The 23,751-nt window shown below is 40.4% G+C and overlaps 1 protein-coding gene across 3 annotated transcripts in view; it reads left to right on the forward strand.

The window, feature by feature from the left end:
• The first annotated feature begins 20,617 nt into the window (after positions 1-20,617).
• The window catches only part of LRFN5 (leucine rich repeat and fibronectin type III domain containing 5), a 291,026-nt gene continuing 287,892 nt past the window's right edge, over positions 20,618-23,751 (forward strand). For all 3 annotated transcript variants that reach the window (XR_006344479.1, XM_043922377.1, XM_043922379.1), the window contains exon 1: positions 20,618-22,139. The gene's annotated coding sequence lies outside the window, so the exon portion shown is untranslated. The remainder of the gene's footprint in view (positions 22,140-23,751) is intronic.

Here is a 23,751-nt window from a genome sequence, read left to right on the forward strand (position 1 = left end):
AAGAAGGTTCCTAGTGATGTCTAGACTGCTGAATCCTTTCTAGAACATTTTCAATTGCCTTTGGTCATATCCGTCAAAAGAATTACTGTCTATGGCAGCTATAGCCTTACAAAATATATTTCTTAAAGAATAAGACTTGAAAGGTGAAATTACTCCCTGATCCACGACCTGCAGAATGGATGCTGTGTTTTCAGGCATGAAAACAACAATAATCTAGTTGTGATTCTCCATCTGATCTCTTGAGTGACCAGGTGCGTTGTTGATGAGCATTAAATTGCTGAGTTTGAAAGAAATATTTTCTGAGCAGTAGGTCTCAACAATGAGCTTACAATAATCAGTAAACCACCTTCTAAACAGACATACTGTCATCCAGGACTGTGTCATTCCACTGAGAGGGCACAGGCAGAGTAGATTTAGCAGATTTCTTAAGGATACTAGGATTTTCAGAATGGTAAAGGAATATTAGTTTCCTTAAAGTCACCAGCTACATTAGCCCCTAGTAAGAGTCAACCAGTCCTTTGAAGCTTTGAAGTCAGGCATTGATTTCTCTAGCTATCAAATTCCTAGACAGCATCTTCTTACAATACAAGGCTCTCTTGTCTAAGTTGAAAACTGGTTGTTTTGTGCAGCTTTCATTCATTTCCTTAGCTAGATCTCCTGGACAACTTGATGTAGCTTCTACATCAGCATTTGTTCCTTCACCTGACCCTTTTATGTTATGTAAATAGCATCTTTCCTTAACCTCTTGAACCAAGCTCTGCTAGCTTCAAGCTTTTCCTCTGAAGATTCCTCATCTTTCCCAGTCTTCATAAAATTGAAGAGAATTAGGGGCTTCCCTGGTGGCTTAGGCGGTAAAGAATCCACCTGCAATTGAGCAGGAGACCGGGGTTCGATCCCTGGGTTGGGAAGATCCCCTGGAGAAGGAAATGGCAACCCACTCCAGTATTCTTACCTGGAGAATCCCATGGACAGAGCAGTCTGGAGGGCTACAGCCCATAGGGTTGCAAAGAATTGGGCACGACTGAGTGACTAACACTTCACTTCTTCAGTGCCTTGCTCTAGATTAGGCTTTGCTTTACTGGAATGTTGTGGATGGCTTGATCTTCTACCTGGACCACTAAGCCTTTCTCCATATTAGCAATAAGACTGTTTCACTTTCTTGTCATCCATGGGTTCACTGAATTAGTATTTTTAATTTTCTTTAAGAACTTTTCCATTGCATTCACAGCTTGGCTAACTGTTGGGTGCAAGAGTCCCAGCTTTCAGAAGGTTAGGCTTTCCACAAAGCTTCCTCACTTAGCTTAATCATTTCTAACTTTTTTAAAAAAAGGTTGAATTTATTCTATGAAATTTTATTTTGTTTTATTTTTGGCCACAGCACGCAGCTTCTGAGATTTTAGTTCCCTGACCAGGGATTGAACCTGTTTCCACAGCAGTGAGAGCATAGAGTTCTAACACTGGACTGCAGGGAATTCCCAATTCTACTTTTTTATTTAAAGGTGAAGATGTGTGATTCTTCTTTTCACTTAAACACTTAGAGGTCATTGTAGGGTTATCAACTGGTTTAATTTCAGTGTTGTTTTGTTTTGTCTCAGGGAGGTTCAAGGAGAAGGAGAGAGACTAGGGAACAGCCAGTGAGTGGAACAGTTGGAACACAAAAAACATTTATAAAGTACTGCATCTTATATGGGCACAGTTTGTGGCATCAAAACAATTGCCATAGTAATACCAAAGATCACTGATCACGGATAACCATACCAAATACAAAAAAATGAAAAAATTTGAAATATTGCAAGAATTACCAATATATAAATGCAGAGACATGGACTGAGAAAATGCTGTTGGAAGGATGGCATCAATAGACCTGGTTGATGCAGAGATACCACAAATCTTCAACATGTAAACAATAAAATGTGTGTAGCACAATAAAGCAAACGGCAATAAAATGAGGTACACTTATATTCAGGTTTGCAGTGGAAGATTTTAAAACTTAAATAAATTATAGGTAAAAATATACATAATGTTAAGACATTTATCATGGCTATGAGAAACCAAGAACTCATATTTTTACTCACATTTCATAAATATAAGTTAATTTCATATAGAATATCTTTAAGAATCTTAAGTTACATTGTTGTTGTTTAGTCATTAAGTTGTGTTCGACTCTTTGGAAACCCTACGGACTTTAGCCCTCCAGGCTTCTCTGTCCATGAGTCTTCCCAGGCAAGAATACTGGAGTGGATTGCCATTTCCTTCTCCAGGGGATCTTCCAAACCCATGTTTCCTGCATTGGCAGGCAGATTCTTTACCACTGAGCCACCAGTGGAGCCCTTAAGTTACCTAGGCAGGAATATTCCCCATATTTTTGAATAAAGATAAAATAATCAATACTCACAGAGTACTGTGATTGCTGATAATTACCTGGGTAGCTTTAAGAAAAGAATAACTCTTCTGCACCTTAGTATTTAACCTACAGAATAGGGCTGCTAATATACACTTGTCTTACTTAAAGGGATTTCTACTAAAACTAAGAATAGGCAGGAGAAAATTAACTGCATACTGCAAAAGAGTTCTCCTTTGCCTGTTTTCCCATGTGTACAACATGAGCTAATGTTAAGGCACTAAAGTATCATGGAACTTCTTTCTGTAACAAAAATTTCATCATGTAAGCTTAAAATATTATTGTTCACTCACACCAAGGTTTTCAATGTAATTTAGCAAGACTTTACGTTATTAGTATTAATATTTTTCTTCCTATCAATATTCATATTGTACAATTAAAATTTTAAGACATCCTTTTGTTTTCCTGACTTGGTTTTACTCATGGTTAAGTTTGTAATGAGAAGCACTGGGCTGGAAGAAGCACAAGCTGGAATCAAGATTGCCGGGAGATATATCAATAACCTCAGATATGCAGATGACACCACCCTTCTGGGAGAAAGTGAAGAAGAACTAAAGAGCCTCTTGATGAAGGTGAAAGAGGAGAGTGAAAAAGTTGACTTAAAGCTCAACATTCAGAAAACTAAGATCATGGCATCCGGTCCCATCACTTCATGGCAAATAGATGGGGAAACAGTGGAAACAGTGGCTGACTTTATTTTTCTGGGCTCCAAGATCACTGCAGATGGTGACTGCAGACATGAAATTAAACAATGCTTATTCCCTGGAAGGAAAGTTATGACCAAACTAGATAGCATATTAAAAAGCAGAGACATTACTTTGTCAACAAAGTTCTGTCTAGTCAAGGCTATGGTTTTTCCAGTGGTTGTGTAAGGATGTGAGAGTTGGACTATAAAGAGAGCTGAGCGCTGAAGAATTGATGCTTTTGAACTGTGGTGTTGGAGAAGACTCTTGAGAGTCCCTTGGACTGCAAGGAGATTCAACCAATCCATCCTAAAGGAGATCAGTCCTGGGTGTTCATTGGAAGGACTGATGTTGAAGCTGAAACTCCAATACTTTGGCCACCTGATGAGAAGAGCTGACTCATTTGAAAAGACCCTGATGCTGGGAGGGATTGGGGGCAGGAGGAGAAGGGGACGACAGAGGATGAGATGGTTGTATGGTATCACCAACTCAATGGACATGAGTTTGGGTGAACTCTGGGAGCTGGTGATGGACAGGAAGGCCTGGTGTGCTGCGGTTCATGGGGTCACAAAGAGTTGGACATGACTCAGAGACTGAATTGAACTGAACTGAAATTTGTAATGCATTCCTCTTCTTCTTTCTCAACCTTAATGGGATTAAGAGACTTGCCAGGTCTATCTGGATTTTAAGGGAAGCATAACGAACAACAGCAGGGTATTTACTTTTGAGAAAAGGCATTTTTCATGCTCTTCAGGTAAACAACCTCTGTCATGTAAAGCCTAATAAGTGTTAGTCCAAAACCTGGATATTAACCAATACATATTGGTTTTATAGATATGTTTTGAGAACTGATGCCTCACTTTTTGCCATCAGTTTTGAGAACTTAAAATGTATTAAGTAGACTCATATTTTATAAGTCTAGTAATTGAAACTCCTTTAAAGATACAATTTCATTAGACCCAGTTACGATATTATTTACAAAGGCTTGGGTCATCATTTACTATAAATGGTTTTAATCAAAGGAAAATGCTTAGAGGAACAGAACTGGCCAGTATTTTGTGTAATACAATAGCTCCCCCATTTAACAGATTAACAAATATAGACTAGAATTCTTCTTTTGATAAATAATATTAACAACATCTATAGTTTATTTTACCAATTATATTTTCTTTCTTAACTCTTTCAAAGTAGAGAAACCTAATCATTGATATATAACTGTTCCTAAAGTATTCATTATTTCTACATGACCTTCTAAGAGCATAAAATCCTTACAGGACACTGAAAATATCTGTGACTATGATATTTAAAATTGATCTGGTAAATATGAATAAATATCATGGATATCTTATATCTTTTTAGCATTTCTAGGAAAATATAATTTTCATTTATCTGCTTATAAGCTTAAAAATGATGCTTGTACTTGAAAAGTATTTTTTTTAAGTTTTCTATTTTGATAACAATAACATTTTCAGGTTTTCTTTCCAAATTAGTCTGACTCAATACTTAAACAAATATTTATTCAACATTTTCAGACTTGCAGAGTAGTTTAAGAAATTACAAAGTAACTTACTTCAGGTATCCTTAATAATAATTAGATCAATAAATCAATTAAAAATCCTAAAAATTACTTACTCAAAACAACTTGGGTAAAAGGATTCTTTTCTGAAATTAATAAAGAGCTTCATTTACATATATAAAATTAATATATGTAAATTATTTCATATATGAATTAAAATGTTCAACATTCAAAGTTTTATCAGGCTCTGGATACTGTAGAATTCTCCAATATGTAGCAGTATGAAACAAACACAAATTGTATGAGAGCCAGAAGAAAAATAGCTCACCACATTAAAAAACTTCTTAATAATGAATAAAATAAGAGAATTGCAGGTACTTTTTATAAAGTAATTATTTAACAGCCTACTAAATGTAAAGCAGATTTTAAAAAATTATCTTTTAATACTACATCAAAGACAAGATTCCATTTGGAGAAAATCATACCTCCACCCCCACAAGCACCACGATCAGATTTCCTGAGAGCATTTGGCAGAGAATTTGGACTTCCCTGATGGCTCATGTGGTAAAGAATCTGCCTGCAATGTGGGAGACCCAGGTTCAGTCCCTTGGCAAGGAAGATCCCCTGGAGAAGGGAATGGCTACCCATTCCAATATTCTTGCATGAAGAATCTCATGGACAGAGGAGCCTGGTGGACTACAGTCCATGGGGTCGCAAAGAGTGGGACATGATTGAGTGACTAAAGCAGCAGCAGCACACTGGTTAGAGCAATTGGATGTTTAATAATGGAACCACGTGAGGAAACTTTCAGAACCTTATAGCCATTTGGCTCCTATGCTGGGGCCAGTTTATTGGCTAGTTATGTTAGGGGAAGCACTCTGAAACCACCCACCCTGCCCAGGCTCTCTAGTAACCATTCCCATAAGTTGTTTTACGACAGGAGATCCTTGTAAGGAATATGGAACTAATAAGCCACCACCAACCAGAAGGGTTCGGAAAGGTCAAAAGGAGACACCGCGTGTCCGTCCACTTCCCAGAATCCCTCTTGCTAGCATCCATCTTGGCTGAGCAATGTGTGCATCACCAGGAAGGACTCTGCGTCAGAACCATTGGCCAAAGACCACCCGGAAACTAATCTCATCACCATAAAACCCAAGACTGTGAGCCACGCTGCAGAACAGTTCTCCTGGGTTCCCTTACTCTGCCGCTCTCCGCCTGGGTGTCTTCTTCCAATAAAGTCTCTTGCTTTGTCAGCAGGTGCCTCCCCTCAGACAATTCTTTTCCAAGTGTTAGATAAGAGCCTGCTCTTGGGGCCCTGGAGGGGGGAGGTTCTCCCTCTTCCTACAACAGTTAAAGCAAATTGTGTGTATCCCTTCCAAAATCTGTGGTCACTGGTCTCATACAGTACTTGAAATCACCCAAGTCTGAATCATTTAAACCAAAGACAAAGATTACATATCAGACTTTTTCTCCTCCCTTCCCCAAATCCCCCTTGGTGGGTAAATATGTACCAGCACACTCCAGCCAGTAGTAATCCTAAACCTATTAAATATTTTTAGGCATTAAGATTTCCCTTATTGCTAGGCACTCTGTGAAACATTTCCCAAATTCTGAAATTTCTACCACTATTAATTCTCTGGCTCTAGGATGCAAGTACAGAAATCTAGAACTTTTTTTTGTTTTAAGAGGTTAGAAATCTGAGATCAGGGTGTCAGCATGGTCAGGTTCTGGTGAGGGCTCTTCCTGGATTGTAGATAAATGCCTTCTTACTAAGTCCTCACAGAACTGAGAGGGACCTCTGTGGTTTCTTCCTCCTATAAGGCTACCAGTTAGTTCCGTCTCACAGTCTAGAGACTGCATTCCTGGGCTCATGGTCTCTTTCCCTCTTCAAAGCTATCAGTGTTCCATCTCTCTGACCTTCCTCTACAGTCATATCTCCTTTTCTAGAATATCTATTTTTGCTTTTATATTCATATAGTATAAATCATTGCAGAACTACATTTGGTAAATGAAAACCATTATCTAATACATGAATTTTGATCTGAAAATGCCATGATTTGTCATCTTCCATAAAATTAAACATTGCCAGACATAATTGATTCCATAGATTCTGCTGCATTGTTGTTCAGCTGCTCAGTCGTGCCCAACTCTGAGCGACCCCACAGACTACAGCACGCCAGGCTTCCCTGTCCTTCACTGTCTCCTGGAGTTTGCTCAGACTCATGTTCATTGAGTCAGTGAAGACATACAACCATCTTACCCTCTGTCAGCCCCTTCTCCGCCTGCCCTCAATCTTTCATCGGGTTTTTTCCAATGAGTCAGCTCTTGGCAACAGGTGGCCAAAGTACTGGCATTTCAGTTTCAGCATCAGTCCTTCCAATGAAAATTCAGGGTTGATTTCCTTTAGGATTGACTGGTTTGATCTCCTTGCTGTCCAAGGGACTCTCAAGAGTCTTCTCCAGCACCACAGTTTGAAAGCATCAATTCTTTGGTGCTCAGCCTTCTTTATGGTCCAACTCTCACATTAGTTGTGTAAAATTAGTACTCAGAAGAAAGAAAATTTTAAATTAAGGTAATAATCTATTTACCTTAAGACTACAACTTTATTTTTGATGCAAATATATATTTGTGAATATACAGAGTATTAGAATATTTTGCATCCTTTAAGCATTTTTCTTAAACTCAACAGCTAATTTAAGCCAACTACACAAGTACAATTAAAATGGAGAAATGAGAAAATTCAAAGAAGTAAAATTAAATAAACAGGTAGTTTATTAAAGTGCTTTTCTTGTGTTTTTTAATTCAAATATGTAGTGACATAATCAATGGGCTTCAGTATTTAAATAAAACGTTTTGTCATTTAAACAGAATTAATAAAATGCCTTAATATTTAAAATTAGTATAAAATTAATATGTTTTGCATCAGTTGATTTCTTAATAGTGCCCAGCTCTTAGCATTCTGATATGCATAAATTACTCAAATCTTTGAAATATGCAAATTGAACTGTTATCTATTTAGTAAGCCTAAGCAAGTTTGCTTTTAGAAGCACAATGAAAATATTTTGAGTTTATTATCCTGTAATTTTAAGTTTCTTCACAAAGTATTATTTTTGGAAAATCAACATGTTTTTGTGTGCTTTTAGAAGAAAAACTTTTACCTATCTGAATTCTAGTACAAGTTGTGATAACTGGTGACAGAACAACTGTGTCATTGAACTCATTTTGTCTTCTTTTATAGTTTATGTAACATTTTATGTTGACCTTGATCATTTATTGAGTTTTTTAAAAATATAGGTTGACTATTAGTTTGTTTACAGGTATTTCATGTATAGTTTTTTGTAATAATACATCTATCACAGAACCTTTGCATCTCAAAGACAGGTATTTGGATAGTTCTACAGTCTGCTATCATCCTCAATTTAATTAAAAATATCAGTAAGAAAAGTCATGCAATAACTCAAGCGTTACAGAAGAGCTTAGACAAAACAGTATGTGCCAGCCTCTGCCATGATTCTAGAAACCATGGAGGCTAATCCCTCATGGATAGTATCTTCTTGTAACTCCTTGGGTATATTGCTCAAGCATTATTAATTCTTTCCCTTGCATTTTTAATTTTTATTCCTTAGTGGGATCTGACTTTATATATCGTTCAACCCTATCCATCTTCCCTTAAGTCTTCTCATGTGAATGAATGATCCACACTGCTATTTCCGGTTTCTCATTTGCCATTTTCTCCTTGACCCAGTGAAAGAAGGCACAGGCCTCTGCTCTCATCACTCCACTGAAAATACTCTTGCTAACATCACCAGTGATGCACCATAAACCTTCTCCTCTCACTTTACTGTTATTAATCTCTCTGCAACATTTGCTACTGTTCTGCAATCTAGTTCCTGAAATTCTGTGTCCTTACTTTTCCTGATATTGTTCTCTCCAACTCACTATTACGATATGTTCCTTTTCAACATTCATCAATTCCTTGGCAATTCCTATACTACTGGAGTACATCTTTAGTCAGATGTGCTCACTCATGCATTCTTATTTAATCCCATGATTTTAACTATCACCTATAAGTTAATGTTTTCAAACTGTATCTCCATCCTAGATTGCTCCTCTGAACTCAACTTACATATCCAAATAGTTCCTGAGAATCTTTCTTTCAATCATCTTATTCTCATATGTAAAAACTGAATTAATTATTCTCACCCCAACTGCTTTCATTCTACAACCACATATTGGTAGACTAGAGATTTCAATATGTTCTTTCCTGTATCTAGACCACGTCTCAGAACAGCTCTTCTTAGAGTCTGGCTCCCATGGCTGCTTGCTGAGTAAGTAGCAGGGCATATTACCGCATCCCCTGAGTGTAGCTGGGACAGTCTGATCTCTCTTCTGGAGGTTGATGTTGAGACAGACAGAATGTGGTATTAGCAGCGAATGAGATGATCATATATGGGCAATGTTCTCTAATTATCAAGCAGGGAAAAAAAACACTGGAGAGAAAGGTTCATTAAAGACCAGGTGAAGAGCATAGTAGAAATGAGAGTGTTACACTAGTAAGTGAAAAAGATGGATAGGGTAGCTACCCTATTATTTAATAACTCCCAAATTCTTCTGTATATCCTTTTCTTGGGATACTAAGAGAGCCTCCTGTAGGGTGACAGTACATTCTGACTGAGATACCTAAGAGTCAACCTAGTCTATCCTGAAAGTGATCAAATTGGCCATTAGGCTGTATGAGCATTAATTTCTTAACTTTTGAATCCAATCCATTTTCCCCCATTCAGAGCCATACCCAAGTCTCAACTACTATAATTTTTCCATCCGAGCTTTTTTTCTTTTTCTCTATTATTTTCTTTCTCTATTATAGATGACTGAAGTCTTCTATCCCTCTATCTTTCACATTGCAGTGGGACCAATCTTTATAAAGACTCTAAAATGATTATTCTTCTGCATAATGCCATCTGCCATTTTATGGCTCCCTGCTTACTACCAGAGGAAGTAGAATGCTTTAAGCAGAGCATGTTTACTCTCTGTCCAGAACCTGGCCAACTTTAATTCATCCTGAGGATTTGCTGAGGTTGCCCTGGTGGTTGAGCGGTAAAGAATCTGCCTGCAATGCAGGAGACACAGAAGATGTGAGTTTGATTTCTGTGTTGGAGAAGGAGATAGCGACCCAATTCAGTCTTCTTGCCTGAAAAATCCCACAGACAGAGGATCCTGGCAGGATACAGTCCATAAGGTCACAAAGAGTCTGATATGACCGAGCATGCACGCATGAGGGTTTGCTGCCTCTGGCTTTTTATTTGGCTTGTTATTCTTCTTGCCTGGAGTAGCTTTCTCTACCTTGTTGCCTGGATCATTCTTCCTCATCTTTTCAGACCCAATTCCAGTGTCTATATTTGCAAATCTTCCCTGGCCTACCAAGTAGGGCTGATTATTCCTTTGTTTGCAATCTATCTATCTATCTTGATTCATTTACTTATGTAAATGCCTTTCCTTCATTCTAGAATATGAATTCGTTATTGATGGAGAGCAGTGTTTCATTATACATCTGGTATTTATTTATTATGATCTGAGTAAACTCAAGAGGTTACTGAGGCAATCCAAAGTAGATCTGTTTCCTAGATCCTAATGATTAACTACTGGTCTATGTGTTAACCCAAATCTACTTCAATTTCTCTTCAAGAAAGAGAACAACTTTAGAATTATCATATCTCATAGTGCAAAATTCATTTTTTAAATATCAAGGAGCTCATGTTATAAGACAAACTGAGGTACGTTAACTTTCCAAGAGTTTATTTCAGCCTGCATCAATTCAAATTGGGCAGCACCAAACCAGAGGTGGTTAGGAGTACTCCACCCACAGGAAGTAAGGGAAATTTATTTACAGAGATGTGGAAGCAAATCAAGGAAGTTATCTGACTGGCTACAGTCTAAGCAGTTGCCCTGTTTGGGAAAGCATAGTTGATTATGATTGATTGTTCTTAAATACCACTTTCTTAGACTGGAGGACATTTAGCTTTGCTTTAGATTTTGGTTTGCTTGTTTAGGTTATCAAAGCATTAGTCACTTAGGCTAATGGTTTCCTTGTTTAATTACTTTACACCCATAAATCTCTAGTCTTATTTAAATTAATGCTTTTCTTCACAGTACTTCGAACTGTGACATATTTTGCTGATTCCATAGAATCACAATTTACTTTTTCGTAGTCAAATTCCACAAGTATTTTTAAACCAACTCCTTTTGTCCAAATGTGGGGAGACTTACTAAGATTGGGAGTGGGAGAATGAAGCAGTAAGATCACTATATCATACTCTATGAAGCTTCAAAAGTTAGCTTAAGATCTCGATGTTTCAGTTTTGTAAAACAAAATTAGCAGTTGAAATAGCTAATCTATAAATCCCCTCCTTGGAAAATCAAAACATACCTAAATATTAATAAAAAGAATAATTTGGAAAGTAATCATTAGTGGAGAGCACGCATACTTATGTTAATACTTAAAGGCACCTATTACTGCTTATGTAAGCATAAATTAAAATATATTAAAGCATTTCTCCATTCTTTAGTAGAACTATCACAAAACATGTTATTATAGTAACATATCTATAAAAATATATGGGCTATATATTAATGCAAGTTTTAAATAGCTGATTTTTATCTTTAGCAAATTAGAGATATAGTACAACAAAATGTCAGATTAGACAGAAAAAGTATGTATTCATTTGAAGGTAACCTCCAGTAGACTGTATTCCAAGAATGTTTCATCATCAGTTCATGCTGTTAAAAGCCTGAAACAAAAACACTACCAGAAAGTGGAACAAAGCATCAATTGCTTTTGCATCGTGACTGCTAAATATATGATTTCTTATTTTCATGGTCTACAGTTTCTTAAAGCAGATGTTCTGTTTCACCCATTATAGTAACTAGATTAGAAAAAAGTAAAACAAGAATACATTTAACAATAAATATGTTATACCTTTATTGGACAGTCTGTTCCATGTAAATTTTATGTATATGGAACTTTTTAACATGACGATAACAAAGAATCTGTTTGAGCTCACCAAATAAATGGTTTTAAGAAAGCCTGCCACATTATCTTATGCATATGTGCATTATCTTCCTACAACACTTATGTGATACAGGAATAAATTACTAAATTTGAAAAGAAAAATTAAGCAAGTCTCTGCATGACTGCATTTAAAAAATATTTATCACTTCGTGTAAATGTGGTCCACTTAGAATATGAAACATTGATTTTCCTGTCTGGATCATGGCTAAAACTACAGACATGACTGGGAACATTGTAGATGGTGCTCAGTCTCTTTCTTTTCCAGAATTTAACAACTTTGTTTCAATCCAGGGTTTATGCTCTTGGGCTCCTCATTACTGTTGTCTTTCAGTTCCAGCATTTGCTTCTTAGTCTAGCCATGGCACAGATCCATTGCACCAAAGCGCAAAATAGCAAATGAATCCCAGTGGGAGACACTTTATACCTAAAAGTCAAAGTAAAACCCCATAAAGAAAGTAACTATGCCTTTATACATTTCATAAAACAGAAGGAAAGTAAAATTAACTTTCAAGATATATTTGCCCCTTGAACTACACATCTGCTGTGAAGTGAAAGTCACTTAGTCATGTCCGACTCTTTGTGACCCTATGGACTATACAGTCCATGGAATTCTTCAGGCCAGAATACTGGAGTGGGTAGCTGTTACCTTCTACAGGAGGTCTTCCCAACCCAGGGATTGAACCCAGGTCTCCTGCATTGCAGGTGGATTCTTTACCAGCTGAGCCACAAGACACCTGCTACATGAGTGTAAAATTAACTTGCATATTTTTATAAAGAAGAGTATTTTCACATTTACAGAGGGTAATCTAGGTATAGCTAGTCTACACACATTATTGCTGTTTAACATTTTAAGATTTATTGTAATTTCCAGTTGGGATATTTTCTGCAAAATTTGCCAGAAGCCTCTTTCCTAACTATTCAAAGAAGTACTCAGAAATTCTCCAGTTCCAAGCAAAATATTCCCATGTTGCTTGGTGTTAGAAAACAGGCATACATTTTACCTATAAAATGGTATTCTCTTGCCAAGAATAGATCAGAAGTGATTAAATAACAAAAGCAGGAAAGAGAAGCTACTGGCATAGTATAAAGACAGAATACAATAGGCAGAAATGAGTTCAGGAGGTCAAGAATCCATCTCCTAGCTCACTGGCAATTTTCTAAATGAATGAATAAGTGGAGTACTACTGAATCCAATCAAGGTTTCCAAGACGAGGTCATGAGAAAAAGAAACTGTTTTCTCAAGTTCACTGCCTCAAATAAATGTCCATCATTCAAATTTAATACTTTTTTTTTCATTATGAGCATTTTCACATTTAAGACGAAGTTAAAGATTTAAAACTAAATTTCAAACTCTCCTCCATTCACAAAGTGAAAAATAAAAAGTTTAACATGTTATAAAGATCTATTGTATGTGCCTAGGGATATGTGCGTATTTGACATAATTCTCCTTGTCTTTCTTAGAAATCTTCCGTTTATCCCCATCTTATTTAAAGTCCATATTTAAACATCTCAATGGGATTATATGAAAATGCTTTTGGAAACAGAGAATTAATGTCTGAAGTGAAAAAAAGCATTCCTGGACAACATAGAGGGAATTATTTTTGTAGTTCTAAATTTTATTAGCTTTACAGCTTACCCTCAATTTTTGCTTCCCCCCTCTTTTTTTTTTCCTTTCAAGATATATTGTCCCTTTTAGTATAAATGAAAACTGGAGAGCAATAACATATCTTAGCATATGGTAGCAAGGGCAGGAAGAGCCTAATCTTGAAGTATAAAATGTAAATAAATGAGTGAATAAGTGAATAAGTATATGAATGAATGCAGTGCCAAGGATTTGACACTTTCAGCTACACTAATCAGTACTACTGGAAATAAGAGAGTCTTGAAAAATTTCTACCAGAAGTGTAGCAAATTACCATATTTGTAAAATTACAAAAGCTAAGTATAATCAATGCTGAGCATATTTTGAAAACTATATAGAAAGCATGCAATCTCATATACTTTTCCACAATCATTTACCATCTAAGTTTTTGTTAGTTCCTAAATTCTGTTGCTAATAAAACCAATATAAAATATCTGATATGTCCCAACAATCAGAAAGTTATGATGTTAATTGTTCAATGGTATTTTTGTTTGTTTGTTTTGTTTTCATAAAGGCTGTGATTTTATATTACCAAATGGTTAAAACATGGCAATCTAACACAAAATAAGCAATATTTTGCTTACATATTTGTCATATCCATTCAGAAACAAAAGACAGAACAGATGAATAATAGTTAAATATATGCTGTCAAGATACAAGTTCACTTTAGAGAAGCTGGGACAATACCACTGAATAGCAATATAATGCAATAAAAAGAAAATGGGTTTATGTACTTCTCTGAAATGGGAGGGTATTTAAGGAACTACTACAAATCTTATAAAATACATTTTGAAGCTTAACAGTATCTGAAGAAAGATACTTGAGTATTCAAGACTTTGCTAATATGTGACCAAAATTACAGAATATTTAATATGAAAGAATTATGAAATACATAATATTTAAAATAAAATTAGAATATTTTAGGCAACTTCCTGAAGATTTTTATCTCTTTTATAAGCAAATTTTCTTGATTAAAAAAAGACAGGTTATTCTAAGACTCTAGATTATTTATAATATCCTTTCATTGAAATTAGCTATTCATTACATAATTTGAAATAGACTAATGGCAAAGAACAGAAATGATATGTATGGAGTACTTGCTTATAGTAGTTTTGGTACTAACTACTGGCTTGGGTGGTTACACAGGTGAAGTTAATAAAATCTCTCAACCAACCTCAAATTAAATATTATAATTTCTATTTTATACACAAAAGCATTAACTATTTGGGCTAGAGTTGAATGATTTCACAGGCAATGCAGTGAATTTCAGAACCAAGACTGAAACCCAAGTGTGTTATATTCTAACATTTTATGGAATATGCTGTGTTGTCCTTCAATAAAGGACTGTGTCTGGATATTTCACAGGCTACCTATCAAGACAGTTTGAATGAATATGAGAAAAACAAAGAAACTAAGAGCAATGAAGAAACTATTATTGGAGTATATAAGGGTGGGTTCCAGAGAGGCCTAACAAAAGGAATCTTTGTACTTGAAGGCAAATTGTTGTTTTGGGAAATTAAAGCAAGGTTGTATTATAATAATCGACTTGTTAGTCAATTACTTCCACTAGATGGTAAACTCTACTGGGGGGACAGAGAGCAAGAGAATTATGGTTACTTTTCTCTCCCCACTGCCTAGTCCAGGACACTGGCTATAACAATGCATTCAGTGAATTTCCAGGGAACGAACTAGACTGCAAGCAGAGAAGGGCTACTGTCTGGAGAAAGAAGTTTGGTGGTAAACAATCACAAAGAAAAAGATCTGCTTTCATTACAGAAATTAGTGTCATTATGTCTGAGAAATGAATCCATAGGAGCTTTCACACCGAGCTAGCCAAGAACTCAGTCAGCCAAAGGACCAGAAGGACTACGATGTAAAACAGGAGCAGGAGGCTTTGAAGTTAACTCATCCCAAAGAGACCTTACTTGAAAGAGAACTGGTGAAAACATTAGAAGGAAATCAACTAATCATGCCTTAGGAATTTATGTTAAGAAGTCATTGTTCTTAAAAAAAAAATCTGCTTTTATGTAGATAAAACATATATTATTTATTTGAATAAAAATGCATCTTTCATAAAATACGTACAAATTAATTCTTACTTCAAAATCTATGTGGTCTGGTCCCAACCACGTGAGTGTATCATCTTACTGCCGACTGGTGGCCACCTGATTGAAATTCAGGGGCAGACTCTAGAGAAGAAGAAATACTAGAAAATGGAGTCTGTAAATAAAGCTTAAAAGCAAATGCTTTCTTCCTGTAGTTTACCATCAGGTTTTGTAGAACTGAGAGTAATATATGCATTTTGAAGAAATTAAGTCCATAGACGTTTGACAGCATATTACTTCCATCAATATAACTTGGTAGGCATACCAGTACTTATAAATCAATAAGAACAGTAATACAAATTTTAAGATGATTATGTGGTGACTGGCTTCATGTTAAAATAAAGTTTCAAGATCAAGTGGAAGTGATCCTGAAATACTAACTGGATATAGAAATATAAAACTTTCTAAATGTTTCTTCCATGGTTATAAAATAGGTTTGAGTAATTGTTTGAAAGCAATTTAAAAAATAAAACAGGAAAAAACAGCACCATACTTAACACTGAATCTTTTAAGCAAATTTAAAACTACTACAGTGTCTTTGCTCGCTCTATAAATATTAATAAAACTTTGCCAGTAATTATGTTTTAGAAATTAAGTTGGCTTCGTATTTCTGAAGTAGATAAACTGCTAGTCATTGACACTTTAGTTTGAATTAGCATTATATGATTGTTTTCCCCTTAAGAATTTAATAGATATATCTAATATGACTAAATAGAGGTTTTGATGAGGACAGGAAAATAGATCCCAGTATTGTACCATTAGTCTCTGGGTTAGATATTTCTAGCTAGGATGCTGCACTTTGGGACTTTTGGGTAACTCAATGGAAGCACCAGACAAATACAGGGAATTAATGCCAAAAGGTAAGCAAATAAGCAAGACAAAAAAGATGGATGAATACTTACATGAAATTTACTTCTTACCTGCCATACTGCCTAAGAATTGACTTGCTTATCTGGTAATATTTATCTTTGAAATAACCTCTTTTGACTTCTCTCAAAAATTTTTTGCCTATGACACTGCCTTTAAAAATCACTGCCTGTGTTTTAAAAAATCAAGCTTTAAAAAAACCACTTTTCTTTAGTAAAAGAAATGACCAGTTCCATCCAGTAATTTATTGGGTTCTTAGTTCTAGTTCCAGCTTTCATGAGGTAGACCTTAATTATCTAGCATGCCATTATCATGATCCATAAAGGTTAAAAAATATGACAAAGATTCAGGAAGAAGGGAAAGTAAAGTATGTTTCACACAAGATTAAGTTAAAGAATCACATATAAAACATTTTTATTTAAAAATAAAGGGAAAAATGTCTTTTTGTAGCTCAGAAATATATTAAATGGTAAATAAATCTGACTTGGGGGGCGATCCAAAATAGATAAATAAGAAATCTGTTTATGACAGAAATATGCTGGGTCTGCAACTCTCTTTAGTGGCCAATTGAATCATGTTTTTGGTAAGATCTAATTGCCAACACAATTTGTACCTTAGGACTTTATAGTCAGGTGCAACATCAAAAATATGTTTCTAAGACAAGCAGATCTCTTTTCACATTTCAAAAACATACAGGGCACAACTATGGCAGAGAACTTTATTCTTATTTTAACTAAGTTTTTAAAAAATGTTATTTCTTCATTTCAGAAACTTGTATTTCCCTGTTGTTTCTACATGTCATTTTCTGGTCTTGAGTTAAAAGAGAACTTTATATTAGGAAGAAGAATCAAAAGCCCCTCACAATACCAATTCATTACCCAGAAAATCTGTAGAGAATTCCAATTTAAATAAATTTTTAAAAACATACATAAACAAAAAATGAACTAAAGTGACAATATATCATACATTTTCAAACCACAGAAATATGAAAATTCATGAGGTAAGCAAACCAGTTGTTGAAAACAATTTTAAAACAGAGTGCAAAAAAAAAACAAAAAACAGAGTGCCTTGCTCACTTTTTTAGAAAAAATGATAACAATATAACTGGAAACTGATTTCCTTTTAATATTTATTATTTTAACTGTAAAGCATTCATTTTTCCACTTACTGTCTGAAATTAGTAAAACAAAACATATTTTTTCCAAATTCTCGATTATTCTGGGTAAACACAGTCCAATATTTATGACCAAAGGTCCTTAGAAAAATGATCCGGGGAAGAAAGAAGCTTAACATAATTTTAAAAATGACTTGGCATAAACATTGGATTTGGGGATAAACTAAGGTTTTTGGGACATTTAAAAGTATGCCAATTTTGAAACTGGTTAATGCCAACAATGATTTATATATAGGCAATGATGAATGAGAAATTGCCATCTCCTTTTTTTCCGAGGCCTTTTTTTTTTTCCCTTTGGTTGGAAGAAAAATCACCCTGTTAACTTTGCCATTCTTTGGTTCAGAATATCCTAGCCTTTCCTTCAAGGTCTTACCACCTCTACCGCCAAGCTAAAACAAATCTGGCTTCCTCCTCTTTACTGGTAAAAACTTAATCAGCTTTTATGGCAGGGAAAGAACCAAGCACTTTACCTGGAGATGGAAAGGTACATGCCTTTACCAGGGAGTGTTCTCTTGAGGTAAGATGAAATGGGGAAAGCATTTTCAAATATAATGTTTAATGCACAGAGGAAGGCTGAACTAAAGGAAGAGAGGGTGTTTTTGTGATCTTGGTAGGGCTTGCAACAGAGAATACTGCAAAGTTACACATTACTTATATACTACATGCTAGAGACGTTAATATCATCTTTCTTATGCTACATATTAAAGAGAAGTTATCACCTTTCTTATGCACACACACACACACACACACACACACCCACACCTCCCCCCCCCCCCCCCCCCCGCTCCTTTACTCAGAAGCACCCAGGAAGATATTTGAACTTTGCCCTGTTCCCAGTTCTCCTTTTCTTACACTGGGTTAAGTGTTCCCTCTCCTCATCTCAGGCCCGGCACTAGGTAAAAATAGAAAACGAAAAAGAAGTTATTTAGTCCAGCAATGCAAGGTCTTTGGGTTTCTCATTCAGCATATCTATACTTTGGTCCCGAAAGGGAACTGCAAACCTTTATCTCCAGGTCTTTAGCAGTTCCTATCACTTCAGCAGGAAAGGGGACAGTGGGACAATCCTGAAGGAAAAAGGCGTCACCCCCGCGTCCAAAAGTATTTGGAAGTGCTCGCTCGCCTCTGCCTGTGGTCCGCGCTGGTGCGACTCCGCCGCCCCTCAGTGAAGTCCCAGAAGCGGCCAAGTTTTAAGTGAAGAGAAGATGGAAGCACTCTCTCTCCCTGTTTCTCGGAGAGTCCCCGGACTTAGTTCGCCGCAGGTTTTTTGCCTTGGACTTGTCGGGAACCGGATTCTTTCACTTCGGGGAAGAGAAAGCCACTGGGGAAGCGCTGATGGCTTTAGTGGAGAGGCTGCCGGACCGCAGTGGTGTCCGCTTATAGCCAGCCCCGCGGTGCCCCTTTGGTCTGTTTCTCTGAGGTGTCGGAGGTGTCGCCGCGCCGTCCCTCTCCCGGACGAGTTTGCCTCCAGCTCTGAGACTCGGATCCTTCCGCGCCGCCCGGGCCCCGCGGACTCGCCCGGGAGCCCTGTACCCGCGGCGCCCGCGGACCTGGAGGGAGGAGGCGTCTTCGGAACAAAGCCTCCGGGGAAGTTTGGCGCGGATTCCTAAACCCGGGTCTGGACCGGGAGCCCTGAGGATATAAGGTGGAACCAGAGGAAGGAGGATATGGAGGACTAGCGAGAGCAGTTTCCACCTCAAGCACAACACCCCCCGCGTGCTTGCCCGACAGAGGCAGCTGTGTGGATCTTGCCTCCGCGTGGGCGCACGTGTACGCGCTCGGGAGAGCCCGTGGGTGTGCTCCGGAGGGAGCGCGTCTGGGCGCCCGCAGGGCAGCGCTGAAGCCTGGGAGAGCTCTATTGGTAGCAACATTCCAGAACGCCCCTATCCGAGGAGGCCGCTAGCACGTGGCTTTGCCAAGTAGGCCGGGAAGAGGCCCTTACCAGTCAGTTTCCTTCTGCAGCTCCCAGCTCTTCCAGTCTCTGGGCTCGGAGTGGTTTCTGGGCCACCCGGGTCCCAAGCTGAGAGGGAGTTGCTCGCTGGAATCGAAGACCACGTGCTGGTGAACCGGTTAAAGAGAAGTAAAAGGATTTCCAGCCTCAGGAGATGCGAACAGCTCGTTTCACTGGGAGTCTCCCAGGAGGAAGCCTTTTCCGGGCCGGAGGAAGGGGGCGGGGGTGGAGTTCGAGGAGAGAACTTGGATTTGTGGACAGCCGACCCTCGGCCAGCGGGGCCCTGTTTTGCTGTCTCCCCACCCCTCTTCTCTTTCCTGCTCCAGACCTGTTCCTTGTCCCAGTACTCTTAGTGGCCTGGTCTCACTTGTGATGACTGTTGGGTTTGTTTTCTGCCTTTGACAGAGTTCACCTGAGTCCACCTACTGCGTGATACTCAGCTGAGTTGACTCGCAAATAGAATGTTCCTTCTCGCTTTTGCGCCCATCCGATAGGCAAACTGTCACCTGCCACCAAGGGAACGCTGGAAGCCAGTCGCCGGTGAGCGAGATCCCCAAGTCAGCAACTCTGCACCGCAGACATTCTCGGGGGTTATAGCTAATGACTTTTCCCTCTGCCATAAGCAGTCACAGCCTGACTCGGTGACAACCCTTGATCCCATAACCGTGGGGCAGTGGGCAGTCAGCAAGTCCCCCCCGCTTCGCAAGAGCCCGGGGATGCTCCTGGAAGTTCGCCTTCATCCTTCAGGTTTTCTGCTTTTTCCCCTCCCCCTACCTGCAACGCCCCCGCGCCTCGCCCGCCCGGGGATTTGCCGGCGCCCGACGGGCCCTTTTCTCTAGGAGGCCCGGGTAAATCAGTCCGGAACACGCCCGGCTCCGAGGCGCGGAGGGCGGCGTGGCGGCCCCGGCGGGGGTCGCGCCTGAGTCGGAGTCTGGGCGGCGCGGCGGCTCCCGTCACTGCGGCGAGGGCCGGGCTCACGGCCGCGCGCCCGCCGCCGCCGCCGCCGCCGCCGCCTCCATGCTGCAGCGCGGGGCGCAGTTCCTCCCGGCCCGGCGGCTGCCGCTGTCCGAACACGCGGGCGCGGGCAGCCTGGGAGCCGGGCCCGCCTTGGTCGCCACCGCAGCGCGGGAGCCGGGCTGCCAGCCCCTCGTCTGAGCTGCGGACTCGCCTGGGAGCCGCGGGTAGCGGGCGGGGCACTGTGTGCAGCGGCGCGCGGGGAGGCAGGCGGCGTGTGCAGAGCGGCCCGAACTGAGGACTCCCGTGTGTGCGTGCGCGCGGGTGTGCGTGTGTTTGCGCGTGTTTTTCCTTCTTCCCTCGAGGATGGCAATGGCTTTGCAGCTGGCTGCTCCCCTAGGATTCTAGACTTTGTGGAGCTCCGGATTGTGAGCACAACCCACCCATATAATCCATTTTGCATGGTCGGTTTATATCAGGAGAAAAAGCGCAACTGGACGGGGGTGGGGCAGACCAAGGAAACCTTCTGGAAATGCAAACAGGCACACACAGCACTCACAGGAGAGGACGAATGAAAGACCTGGGAAGATGTCTGTAACCTTCTGGCTGGCCCTTCCGTTTTTCAGGAAAGATTTTGGATCGTTTCTACCTTTGGAAGTCATCTTGGCTTTTTTTTTTTTTTTCCCCCTGTAAGCTGTCTTCAGCTAGTAGCGTGCGTGCGTGCGTGTGTGTATGTGTGTGTAATTGTGCGCGCACTTGTCTGATGCATTTGACTGTCTTTTATCCAACTGCCCAGAAGCAAATGTGTTAACTCGGCGGTGTGCCCTCGATGCCCGGCTTCTCACAGAGCGCGGAGGACGCCCAAACCCATTTCCCAGGCTGGGTTCGGAGGGGCTGCTCAGCTGCGGATCCCTGTGTGTGGATCGCTTTACCTAGAGGCTGGGAAAGCTCCAGTGTTAACCTGCTTCCAGGTACATCACAAGGTCACCAGAGGGTCTTGCAACCGTCTTGTTTCTGTGCATCCACACCTTCCTGTCTCGTCCAGGAGGATATTTACATTTCGGTCCACATAATTTGAAGCCAAAAGTTCAGCCTGTCGAGCGGCTTTCTGCACAATCAAGGTAACAAGAATTGCATTTCAAACTGCTTACCAAAATCCCCGACTCTTCGACTCTTCCTCGCCGGTTCCTGGCGCTCTCCTCCACACCAAAATGTCACCAGCTCTTGAATTACGTGGATTTGGGTCGGAAGAGAACTTGAAGAAAACGTGATAGAAAGGCTATGCCAGACCACTCGCTCTGCTGTCCTTGGTCCGGTGGGCATCGAAGCCGATCTTGAGAACCAGTGCCCTCCTTGCTTTTCCTTCCCGGTGCTGTACTGGGTGTGTGTGTGTGTGTGTGTGTGTGTGTGTGTGTGCGCAAGTGTGAATGCGAGTGCGCGCGCGCCTGGCTGCGAGTGTGTGAGTGTGTGTGCTTGAGTGTGTGTCTGTGTGTGCGTGCGCGGCCGCCCTGCCTCTGCCCGCTCCCCGGGTGCAGAAACGCGGGTTTCATGGGGCGATCGCCGCGGATCCCCCACCCAGCGCGACCTGCGGGCAGCGGAGGCAGTGGCTGGAGCCGCCTCTCGGACTCCCTAGGATGCGGGTGCTGAGCTATGGCAAAGGGCAGCGAAGTGACGAGCGAGACCCGCGTCCGACTGTGAAAGCCACCTGGAGCCACCTTGCTGGGATTGTACCTGCTGGCAGAAAGTCTTCCTACGACCGTCTTTCCTCTAGAGGCACCAGGTAACAAGCAAATGACTAGCCGCCTCACCCAGTTTCCTTCTGATCTTATTTCTAGTGTCTTATCTGCATTGCAGGCTACTTTACTTATTAATGTTTTGAAAATCATTCAGAAGGGCTGGGTATCCAAGGGCGCTCTGTGATGTTGTAATATAAATTCTAGAAGGTAGAATATAAATCCATACGTGAGCACTTAATCTAGCAGTGAAAGCCTGAAAAATATGGATACACTCCCCCCTAAGTGATGCTTTTGGAAAGCTAAGCGTGTTGAACCTGTCTGAAGATGCCAGAGATTAAAATCCCGTGTTTCCTTCAGGCTATGGTTGCCACGGACCATTTGGTATCCAGCCCTCCCCAGATTGTGGAGTGCGAGAGGTTGTTTGGTTTCCACCCATCCTTTCAGGCAGGGATCATTTTGACCCTTCTCTACCTCTGGTGCCAGGTTGTTTTCCTTTCCTTATTGTGGTCCGGCTTGCCAGATCCTTTAGTAGTTGTAAATTAGGCGTCTGGAGACTTTAATTCGAAATAGAGTTTTCTTGGAACTTGCTTTGCATGGGAAGGGAATACACTGTCAGGAGTCTATGTGTTGAGATATGGTGTTTAACTGCTAGGGTTTGCTTTTATCTAGCAAAGTAGATCCATGAAAGAAGTCATTTTTCTATCTAGAGGAGCGCTGCTAAAACCACAGCCACCACCCCTACACCTTCCCCAACTGTATTGTCTCGGTTGTGGAGAGGGGCTTGCACGCGTGTGGTTTGTTTTTATTTTGTTCTGCGCCCCCCCACCCCCCGTTTATTTTTTTTGGTAATGTGTATTTTGAAAATTCTTGCCAGTGCCTTGATTTCCAAGGAGTAGGGTGGATTTGCGACTGCCTAATTAACATATTGGGTCTGATATGTTAAAAATGGAGATTCCCACCTCAGGCTGAGGCAGAACAAATTGAGTGAACTTCCAAAGCCCCTTACCCTCGCACCTCATTTCTCTCATTTTCTTATCCCATCACCTCTGCGTCCCCTACGGAAAATTTCTCTCCCTTCTCTAGGGCATTAGGATCAACAAGATAAAGCACTTCCAAAGTAGTCTCATCAATGTTTTATTCGACAGTGAAGGCGGTCTGAATAATTCAGCTGAGGAGTGCTCGTTTGTCTCCCGCCTTCGGGAGCTGCCTGCTGGCTGCACCCGGCGGAGGGTTCGGCCCGGCCGAGCGCACGGCGCCCGGCTCGGGCAGGCAGTGGCTGGAGGTGCTCCGGCGGTTTCTCTTTGCTCAAGCCGCTTGGAAAGTGAAGGGGCGCTGCCTGCTTTTCCTCCGCTGGCTGCATGTGTGTGTGTGTGTGTGTGTGTGTGTGTGTGTGTGTGTGTGTGTTTAATAGATTTCCATATGATGGCATTTGCAGATCACAAATGCCATTCGCTAGCTAGCTGCTCTGTCCCCGCGCCTTGATGTCGCCGACTCCTCTGGAGATTGGGCTCGGCTGCTGCTGCAGCCCTCGCAGGCTGGTGGTGCTACAAGGCCGTGTTTGCAGCGGCCTTGGGGGCTGGGCTCCGCCACTGCAGCTGCCAGGCCCGCGGTGACACTTTCTTGGGGCGGGGCGGGAGAGCGCAGCGGGCCCCCTGG

Source organism: Cervus elaphus, chromosome 13 (assembly GCF_910594005.1).
Source record: "Cervus elaphus chromosome 13, mCerEla1.1, whole genome shotgun sequence".
NCBI lineage: Eukaryota > Metazoa > Chordata > Mammalia > Artiodactyla > Cervidae > Cervus > Cervus elaphus.